At 41.0% G+C, this 11,180-nt stretch overlaps 1 long non-coding RNA gene across 1 annotated transcript; it reads left to right on the forward strand.

Moving 5' to 3' along the window:
* Window positions 1-682: 682 nt before the first annotated feature.
* Window positions 683-3,305, forward strand: LOC134484724 (uncharacterized). The gene is made up of 2 exons (XR_010062431.1): window positions 683-1,505; window positions 3,201-3,305. It is a non-coding gene; the product is annotated as an uncharacterized LOC134484724 (long non-coding RNA).
* The last annotated feature ends 7,875 nt before the right edge of the window (window positions 3,306-11,180 follow it).

The raw sequence follows: 11,180 nt of genomic DNA on the forward strand, positions 1-11,180 counted from the left end.
AGGTTCATAAAAACAGGACGGAATCTATTTGCATTGTCATTTCTTAATTCTACATTCTTCACATAGTTCGGCAAAATCCATGTAAACATTCCACTTGACAAAATAGGTGTAAGAGCCACCAAAATTATATTTGTACTCATCAGCCATCCAAACTAGATAAGATTGATGAAGGTAAGAAGTTCATTCTGCAAGGAACCAGGTATAAATATTTACTGAGAGATACAGATACAGCCTGTCAAATACAAAAGTGAATGCTGGGACATACCAGTTAACTGAAAACAGACCTCTTGTTGGTAAATTTTGAAAAAGGATTCGAAGAGCTGAAGGTGCTTTCAACCCGAGAAGAATAACAATGCCAGTGACCAGCGCTTTCTCATAATAGACAGATTTACAAAGAAAGTACATGGACTAACCTATGGCTCCAAATGCATATGTTGCAGAAAATGGCCTTTTTGGGCAACATTGGAAAGAGAAGCTCTTGTATTCCCTACTTTGTCTCCCAGTTCAAGGGAATGCATTGCGGCAGAAAGGCTGGATTGAAAAGAAGGAAATGGAACGGGTAGGAACCTTATGGGCAGGAAACTGGGAAAGGAAATAATATTTTAAAAGTAAATATAGAAACATCCAGTTATCAAACAATAAATTTTGGTAAAAAATAAAAAAAAAAGAATGATATGAAAGAAAGAAAGCTGCCAAGTAAAAAGACATCTTGACACAGAAATCCGAAGTGTTATTCAGAGTAATACTAGTGGAAAGACTGAGATGATGAAGTCTCAACTACAAATACTTCTCTATCCCAGATATCAGTGTGAGAGACAAACTGTACTATAGGTATCCAAAGCGTGGAGGAGTTTATTCAGAACTAGGGATACAATACTTGTTTTTCCCTTCTTCCTTAGGACCTTTTCTTCTTGAAAAAAAGAGTAAGGGTCATGAGTTCTCAGGAAAACAACTGTGCCCTTCACAACACGTGACTTTTGGTATAAAGAAATTAATGATATAAACTCTCTTATTTCAAGGAACCATAAGAACAGAGAAGTCCAGATAAGAACAGAGACGTGCAAATGCTTCTGAGAGTCTCCCAGCTCCTGATTCCCTTATGTGGAAGACTCAGATCAATGCTATCTCTTCAGCGATATCACTCAAACCCTACAAAGGACTCACTGAACTTTCCAAAGGACCACATATTTCTTCCTTGTTTTTTATACCAGGAAAGAAGATCAGCTTTTTTCTCCCTATTTCTATTCTCTTCATCGTCTTTGTTATCACTCCCAAATGTGCTCTGAAGTAGAGGCCTATTAGTAAACCCTAGAAGTACTGAAATAATATCTCAGAGGAAGTTGCAGTCACAACAACACTTGTGACATCACAGAAGAATCTAGTGCTCTCCAGGTTAGAAGAGAGTTTTCAGGGAATGCCTAACAATGATGTCACTGAAAACTGTCATGGCCTACCTGATGAACACCTTTCCTTACATTGACCAGATTCAAGTTTGCACTTTATAGGTATGTCTCCTATGACACAGTGGAAACCTTTATATACACCTTCTCTCTAAAGCTAGAGAATTCTCTGTGCTTGACTAGTGGTTACATGCTGTGGGGCGTGGCATGGGTGAAAACGATTTAGGAACATGGAGTGTAGGAGATGTTCCTAGATAATATTTTTAATCCCCGGTTCATTCCTGTGACACACAGTTAAATTTTATAGGTTTTCTCTGTATCACAATGACCAGAATTTTCCCTACAGATGTATAATTGAACGAATATTGTATTTCAATTTCTTATTGTAAATTCCTTGTTAGGTGACTTTGTAAATTTTTCTCAGAAATTGATCTCAAAAATTCTGTTTTCAAGTACCATTTTCTGCAATGATATTGTCACATATGGGGCCGTGATATACAGTAAGTATAATAGTGTAAATTCTGTGTACCTACTTCAAATGTAATCTCTCAAATTCTTATTTTATCAAAAAAATTACCAGACAAGAGGAGAACAAAGACAACATTGACTATTGAATTCTGTTTCTTGTCCCATTTGATATCAGTACTACACTCTCTAGCGTCCAGTGTTCCCATGGCCAGAATTGAGGGTTTAGGATGATTTACCATGATTCTTTCTTCAGGCCAAACGTAAGATGCTGGATGATGTGCAGGGAAAAGAATGACCTGAGGACCAGTTAAACGTCTACTTCAGGTTTGGGATTTACCTCAATGGAGAGCGCTTGCCTAGCAAGCGCAAGACCCTCGGTTCCTACCCCAGCTCTGAATAAAAGAGAAAAAATAAAGTCTATTTCAATAGGTTCATAAAAACAGGGGGAGTCTCTTTGAAATTGTCATTTTTGAATTCTATATTCTTGACCTAGTTGGTCAGAATCCATGTTAACTTTCCAATTAACTTCATAGGTGAAGAGCCACCAAAAGTATATATGTATACATCAGACCAAAAAAAAAAAAAAAACTAGATAAGATTGATGAAGGTAGGAAGTGCATTCTTCAAGGAACTGGATATAGATATTTACTGGAGACACAGATACAGCATGTCAAATACAGAAGTGAATGCTAGTAGCAAACCAGTGAACTGAAAACAGACATGTGGTTAAATTTAAAAAAAAAAAGGATTAGAAGAACTGAACGTGCTTTAAACCACATAAGAACAATGATGCCAATGAAACAGAGATTTTTATAACTAGACCAATAATCAGAGAAAGTACATGGAATAGCCTATGGCTACAAATGCATATGCTGCAGAGGATGGCCTTTTTGGGCAACATTGAAAAGAGAAGCCCTTGTCCCCTCTAATTTGTCTCCCTGTTCAAGGCAATGTCATGAGGCAGAAAGTTTGGTTAGAGAAGAAGGATATGGAACAGGTAGGGATCTTATGCACAGGAAACTGGGAAAGGAAATAATATTTTAAATGTATATATAGAAACATCTAATTAAAAAGCAATAAATTTTGTTTAAATATAAAAAAATGAATGATATAAAAGAAAAGAAAGCTGCAAAGTCATCACAAATATTGACTCAGAAATCTGAAGTGGTAGAGTAATACTAGTGGAATGACTGAGTTATTGAAGTCCCAACTAGAAGCACTTCTCTCTCCCAAATATCAGTGTCAGACACAAAGTGCATGATAGGTATACAAAGCATGTATGTGTTTACCTTTAGTTAGTGACACAATACTTGTTTTTCCCTTCTTCCTTAGGACCTTTTCTTCTTGCGAAAAAGTGTAAAGGTCATGAGTTCTCAGGAAAACAACTGTGCCCTTCACAACACTTGGCTTTTGGAATAAAGAAATAAATGATATAAACCCTTTGACTTCCAGGAACCATAAGAACAGGGAAGTCTACAAGCATCTAAGAGCCTCACAGTTCCTTATTCCCTTATATAGAAGCTCAGATCAAGGCTATCTCTTCAGCCATCCCACTCAACCCCTACCAAGGGCTCTCTGAGTTTTCCAAAGGACCACATATTTCTTCCTTGTTTTTTTATACCAAGATAGAAGGCCAGCATCCTTCTACCCATTTCCAATCTCTTCATCCTCTTTATTATCACTCCCCAATTTCTCTGAATTACATGTCAAGCAGTAACCACTTTCAAAGTATGTCTCCTGTGACACAGTGGAAACCTTTATGTACTCCATCTGTCTAATTCTAGAGATTTCTCTCTGCTTCACTAGTGGTTTCATGTTCTGAATGGAGAAACTTGTTCAGGGGCTTGGCATGGGTAATAAAGATGTAGGAACATGGAGTGTTGGAGATTCTTCTAGAGAATATTATTATTCTGTATGTCACAGATTTTTTTCCTGTGACATACAGTTCAATTTTCTAGGTTTTCTCTGTTTCCCAAAGTCTAGTATTTTCCCTACAGACCTTTTATTGAATGAATATTGTATTTGAATTTCTTATAGTAAATTCCTTGAAAAGCAACTGTAGGCAGCTGCGACGTGCCAGGACTCTAAGTTGGTGATAGTTTCTGCCTTCCACCCTCCCAATGGTGAGCTCTCCTTTTAGTAAACTATTCCTTATTTGGCTATGCCGCCTGGCCTGCCAGATTCTGCATTTTGAAAGCCTATCTGCATGACCCATTTGGCTTGCTAGGATTGGCCAGCACTATCTATTTAAGTTTGGTTTGGGGGTTCCCTGTGGTCAGAAAATTGTATCAACGTTCCTGAGTAAAACTCGTCGAAGAAGATCTTCACTATTCTTGTCTTCCATGCTGGTCGAGGGTGGACATGGCAAGTGGTGACCCGTAAAGGGACCTCCTGATATCAGAACTTCTTGCAGTCGGGGCATCGCTGGAAATTTCCCAAGGTAAGGTGGGACCATAAGGACCGTGGGAAATAAGTGGTTATAAATTCTCAGGGTAGTTAAAAAGTAAGTTCTCGGTAGAAACAAACTGAAATTAGGAAGATGCTTGGTAAATTTAGTCACAGCAGCCTAGAAAGTTTTGATCCTGAGGACCTCACAGTCTCATCCAATTTTTCTGGCTCTTCAAGAGCTGTTTGAGCATAAGAAACTAAAAATAAAAAGGAGCACCATAGAGAGATTTTTGTGTGAATGCCATGTCTTTGCTCCCTGGTTCTTAGACTCTGGTAATCTTACTGTGGCAAGTTGGGAAAAAATAGGGAAAGACCTTGATTTTGCATTGGAACAGGGGACTCTAAGACCTGGGGTCCATCCAGTGTGGCATTTACTGCATAGTTGTCCTGAGGATCAAAAATGTTGTCAGGCAACTATAGAGAAGGGGAAAGCTGCCCATGAAATGCTTCAAGAGGAAAGTTCAGAAAACCAGGGAGGTACAAAGGAGACAGACTCAGAAAAGACAGATATAGAGGAAGAAACAGACGAAACAGATTAAGAAGAAGAAAAGGAAAAAGTCTAAAATGGTGGAGGAACTCCCTAGGAGGGTACCCTCAGCTCCTCCTCCCTGCAAAGTTGTAGAGGGAGAAAATAAAGTTTCAGGTGCAGGGGGTCCTCCTGTGGTTAACAACGGCACTGTACATTTGCAGGGTTTTCACCCGGCATCAATTGGCTAGTAATATGCTAATGAGGGAGCAGCACAATGCTAATGAGGTAATTCATGCTCCACCAATCCCTGAAGGACAATTAGCATAGCCTCTGCTGCTGTCTATATAAGGTGAGCACTCTTGCTGCTTGAGGTCCCACTGTCCCTGTTCAAGAGAGCTGTACAATAAAGGCTTGTTCGCAGAGGAATCCTGTTGCCACGGCTTCTTCTTGTGAGACATTGGGCACGCAACAAACAGGTAGTCCATTCTGCCCAGTAGTGTGGGAGCCAGTCCGCACAGAAGTGAATCTGGCCTATCCTGTTTATGTGGATGCTAATCAACAAAGGTATCATGAGCCTTTAGACTTTAAGGTGATCAAGTCCCTGAAGGAATCAGTAACACTTATGGCATTATGGCCTCATTTACCATAGCTTAGGTTGAAGTCTGACACAGATTGTGCATGACTCCTAGTGATTGGATTAAACTTACTAGGGCCTGTCTTAGACTGCGACAGTATTTGTATTGGAGAACTTGTCTTATTGAGTTTCCCAATGAACATGCTGACTCTAACTTGGCAGCAGGGCGAGGGGCAGCCAGTCTGTCTGGGATAGAGATATGCTGCTGGGTCAGGGACACTTTGCCAATACTCAGACAGGGTATCCAGGACAGGTTTACCAGCAGATTAAGAAGTTGCAACAAAGGCATGGAAATCCTTACCTAATAAGGGAGAAGTGAGTGGAAACCTAATCAAGATCCTTCAACGACCTATGGAGCCATAATCTGACTTTGTAGCCTGATTAGTGGAAGCAGCGGGGAGAGTCTTTGGCGACCCCGATATGGCTATGGCGTTGATTAAACAGTTGGCCTATGAACAGTGCACAAAGGAATGTCGAGCTGCTATCATTCCTTACAAGAATAAGGGACTTGAAGCTTGGATGAAGGTGTGTAGAGAAATAGGGGGACCTTTGTCTAATGCTGGACTTGTGGATGCTGTTATGCAGAAGACGCAGAGAAAAGGAGGAAGTTCAGGAGTGTGTGTTAAGTGTGATCAACAGGTGCACCTAAAAATGCAATGTTGAGAAAGGAGAAGTCTATTCAGTACAGGAATTGGCCAACGCCCAAGGCAACAAGGTCTGTGCCACAAGTCCAAAAAGGAGAACCATTGGGCTCATGAGTGCCACTCGGTAAAAGACATCAATGGGCAGCCTCTTAGCTCGGGTTTTGGTGTAGCAAGTCCAAAAAATGGACAGCCGGTTCCAGGACACCAGGACCTACAAATATGTGGGCCAGTGGAGAATCAGGACGTATAACAGAGTCACGAGATATGGCCGTCCCTTCGCCATCCAAGAGGACAAGGTGAGCCACTAAGTGCTCCACAGGACTGGACCTCTGCTCCACCAGCAGACCTGTACTAACACCTTGAATGGGGGTCTAGTTGATAGAATCTGATTTTAAAGGACCCCTTGAACCTGGGCCAGTAGGGTTACTTATAGGGAGATCATCTACATATTTAAAAGGACTACATGTCCATCCAGGAGTTATTTACCCAGATTATACTGGGGTAGTCAAGATCATGGTAGAATCACTGAAAGGTATTGCTACCATTTCCCCTGGGGACAGAATACCCCAAATATTACTTTTGCCTAGACTTCATGAAAGATTTGTAGCCCACTCTAGAGGGAGAGGAGAGAATGGTTTCCGTTCCACAGTCCCCGACCTTACATTTTTAGCCTTGGGTTTAAACCAACGCCCAGTAATGGAGCTAAGGGTAGATGGTAAAAGGATCCTAGGAGTGTTGGATAAAGGGGCCGATAGAAGTATAATAGCTAAGAAAGATTGGCCCTCTAGAAGACCAGTGCAGGCCTCATCTCAAACATTACAAGGTCTCCATTAGACAAAAGCTCCTGATATGAGGGCAAGACAACTGAGTTGGAGAGATCAGGAAGGGCATTCAGGAGTTATGCAACCCTATGGGTTGGATTTGCCCATTTCCCTTTGGGGGAGATATTTGCTGAAAGATATGGGTTTCAAATTGACCACTGAGTATTCTGAAACTTCACTAAAGATTATGAAACATATTGGCTATTTTCCTGGTATTGGAATAGGGAAACACCTGCAGGGTACGACTAACCCTATAACTGCCCAACAGAGGTAAAGGAATCAGGTCCTGGGTTTTTCCATGGGGCCACTGAAGAAGGGTTCCCATTACCTGGAAAACAGAGGAGCCGGTTTGGGTTCCTCAGTGGCTGCTTTCTTCTGAGAAGTTTCCTACAACTAAAGCTGGCTGCCAAGCTTATAAAACCATCAGTATTATCTTGGAATACCCCAATTTTTGTGTTTAAAAAGAAGTCAGGGAAATGGAGACTGTTGCATGATTTACGAGTTATTAATGAACAGATGCAAATCATGGGCCCCAGTGCAACTCGGGCTTCCTCTTTTATCCTCTCTGCCAGACTGTTGGCCTGTTGTAGTGATTGATATAAAAGATTGCTTTTTCTCCATATCTCTTTGTCCAAGAGATAGTGAAAGATTTGCTTTTACTGTTCCATCATGCAATCATGAAGAACTTGATCAACGACTACAATGGGTAGTTTTACCACAGGGTATGGCCAATAGCCCTTCTGTGTTTCAACTTTTTGTGGGCAATGCCATTGCCCCAATAAGACAGAAGTTTCCTGCTCCCAATTTTACAGATGATATACTTTTAACTGCAAAGTATGAAGAGATTTTAGATTTAGTATATGGAAATTTAGTTAAATTGCTAGAAGGTAGGGGATTTGATTACTGCCCCAGAAAAGGCACAAAAGGGCAATTTTGTGAATTATTTAAGAACAAAACTAAGTTCTTATACCTTTATCCCCCAGAAGGTTGAATTGAGGTAAGATAATCTTAAGACTCTTAATGATTTTGAAAAATTACTAGGAGATATTAATTGGGTCAGATGTCATTTAAAATTACCAAATTATGAATTAAAACCATTGTATAATACTTTAGTTGTGTATTCGGCCTTGTAATCTCCAAGACAATTGACTGATGAAGCAAAGGAAGCTTTAGAGAAGGTTGAAAAAGGATTACAAGGCACAATTTTACATCGATGGAAGGAGGGTGCTATGCATTCTAGCCACCCACAGGCAACACACAGTATTGTTGTGGCAAGATGGTCCTCTGCTTTGGGTTTATCCCAAGGCTTCTCCAGCTAGATCAGTAGAGTATTACCATACAGCAGTTGCATGATTAGCCCTGAATGCGATCCAACAGTGCGTACAATAATTTGTTGTTTCCCCAACCTCAATCATCGTGCCCTATACAGGTCAGCAGATGAAGATCTTGTGTGGCACTGTGGATGATTGGGCTATATCATGCTGTGGATTCCATGGAGAGATAGATAATCATTATCCAAAACACTCTTTGCTATCCTTCTTTAAAGAACATCCCGTGATCTTTCAGTGTTCCTATATAGGGGGCGCCAAACATTTTTACAGATGGATCCAAAAATGGCTGTGGAGCTTATGTGATTAACCATCAAGAGACAATTTTGTGCCAATATCAACCCGGCTCTCCACAAATAATTGAATTCAAGATTGTGCAGGAAGTGTACAAAATTGTTCCTTTGCTTTAATTTGCTCTCTGATTCGTCATATATGTTAATGCAGTTAAGATATTAGAAGTGGCTGGCCCTATTAAAATTAGCAGCACGGTATGCCAGCTGCTGAGAGAACTTCAGGAATTGATCTGAGAAAGAGGTCACAAGTTTTTTGTCCAAAATATTAGAGCACATAAAGGTTTGCCTGCTCCTCTCAGTGAGTGAAATGATCTTGTGGATAGATGTACCCGAATGGAGTTCATATTCCTAAGCTCATCATTGGATGAAGCCCAACAGTTTCATAAACAATTTAATGTGCTTACTAAGACCTTAGAGCAGAAGTTTCACTTGTCTTGAGCAGATGCTTGACAGATAGTTTTAGGATGTCAACAGTGTATCACTTTTCACCATCCCCATAGTGTAGGGGTTAATCCTAGAGGACTTTTGCCCCTAAAGGTTTGGCAAATGGATGTAACTCACATATCTGGATTTGGGAGCCTAAAATACATTCATGTTTCTGTGGATACTTGTTGAGGTGTCATTCATGCTACCCCTACGAGTGGAGAAAATGCACCCAATGTTGTTGGACACTGCCTCTAAGCCTGGGCTGCTTGGGGAAACCCTCAACACTTAAAAACTGATCGTGGCCCAGCATAAACTGCCAAATCTTTCAAATCCTTTTATAAACAGATGAATGTGCCATGACCTGCCTTATAATCCCCAACATCAATGTGTTGTTGAGCAAGCACATCGTACCTTGAAGGAATGCATAATTAAACAAAAAAGGGGAATAGGCCATGGTAGAAGCCCCAAGGAACAGATATCCTTAGCCCCTTTTATTCTTAATTTTTTTTTTTAATTTTGAATGATGATGGCCTTTCTGCTGCTGACCGACATCAATGTCGGGCGGGCACATTGAAAGTTATGTGAAAGGGAAAGATGTGATCACTGGCTTATAGCATGGACCAGATCCCATGTTGGCATGTGCAAGAGGGTCTGTTTGTGTGTTTCCTCCGGATCTGCAAGATCCTTTGTAGGTCCCTGAAAGATTGACCAGGAGGTGCTACAAGAATGATGATCCTGCTGTTGCTGACACTCCTCGGTGTGACCCAAATGCTGGTTCAAACAGAGCCCTGGTGGGGGATACTACCGGTGTTCCCAAGACTCATGCCGATACGTCATGACTTTTAAGCCCACTCCTCTAATTTGGTTAAACAGTTGTCACGTTATCTTCAAGGCAATTGGGCAGGAGAATTCGACTCCTAAATGGATCAGCTACATGTAGCCATCCTGAAGATGAACTCCACACGTGCAGATGCTAGACTGGCTACAAGATTGTCATCTTGGATTGCTAATGCTAAGAATCATCTGAGGGTATGGGTGGGTATGGAAACCCTAGCTGGACTCTTGCTGCTGGTCTCCCTAGTGTGCCTGTGGTTTCTATTTTAGAATGAGGTTTGTTCAGAGGTGGCACACAGTTTGCAGCCATTGAAGCAGGACAGTCCCCTCAAGCCTGTCTAAGGGTCATTCAGAAGACCTTGTTGTACCTCACGCCCGAGTATGTGTGAGTGACTGTGCACAGTGATGGGCAACCTACCTTCTATCTATGGCATGGAAACTTGTGGAAGACGAGTTGTCCTAAGACTGGTTTAATGAAGAGATGATCCTAAGACACGTGGTTGGGGAGGGGTCACCATGCTCAGTGGTTCTTTGCCTGCTTGGTTAATTAAATAAAAGGGGGAACTATAGGCAGCGGTGTTTGGTCCGCCTCAAACATGGCACTGGTTTCCACCTTCCACCCTCCCAATGGTGCGCTCTCCTTGTAGTAAGCAGGTTCTTATTTGTCTATGCTTGCCTGGTCTGCTAGCTTCTGCATAGTGATAGCCTACCGGCATGGCCCACGTTGCTTGCTGGGATTGGCCAGCACTAGCTATTTAAGTGTGCTCCGGGGGTTCCCTAGTGTCTGAAAATTGTATCAAGGTTCCTGAGTAAAACTGCTTGAAGAAGATCTTCATTGGTCATGTCTTCCTTGTTAGTCGAGGTTGGGCATGATAAGGGACTTTGTAAATATTCCTCCATGTGTACTCAAAAATATTGTTTTCAAATTCCATTCTCTGCAATGATTTTGGTCACAAAGGGGACCCAGGTAATGAGTGAGTATAACATTGTAAATATGGTGTACCTATTTCAAATGATGAATTCCCAAATACTTATTTTATAAAAAAATTACCAGACATCAGGAAAGCAAAGGACAACATGGACTAATGAATTTGGTTTCTTGTCCCATTTGATATCAGTACTACACTATTGAGCTTCCAGAATTCCTATGGCCAGACTTGAGGTTTTAGGATGTTTTAACATGATTCTATCTTAAGGCAAAACATAAGATACCAGATGATGGGCAGGGAGAAGAATGGCTTGAGGAACAGTTAAACATTTACTTAAATAGGTTTATAAAAACAGGAAGGAGTATTTTTGAAATGGTCATTTGTGAATTCTATGTTCTTGACATAGGTGGGCAGAATCCATGTTAACATTCCACTTAAACACTTAGGTGTTGGAGCCATCAAATGTATATATATATATATATATAT

Source organism: Rattus norvegicus (genome assembly GCF_036323735.1).
Source record: "Rattus norvegicus strain BN/NHsdMcwi chromosome Y unlocalized genomic scaffold, GRCr8 chrY_unlocalized_38, whole genome shotgun sequence".
In the NCBI taxonomy this organism is placed as follows: domain Eukaryota; kingdom Metazoa; phylum Chordata; class Mammalia; order Rodentia; family Muridae; genus Rattus; species Rattus norvegicus.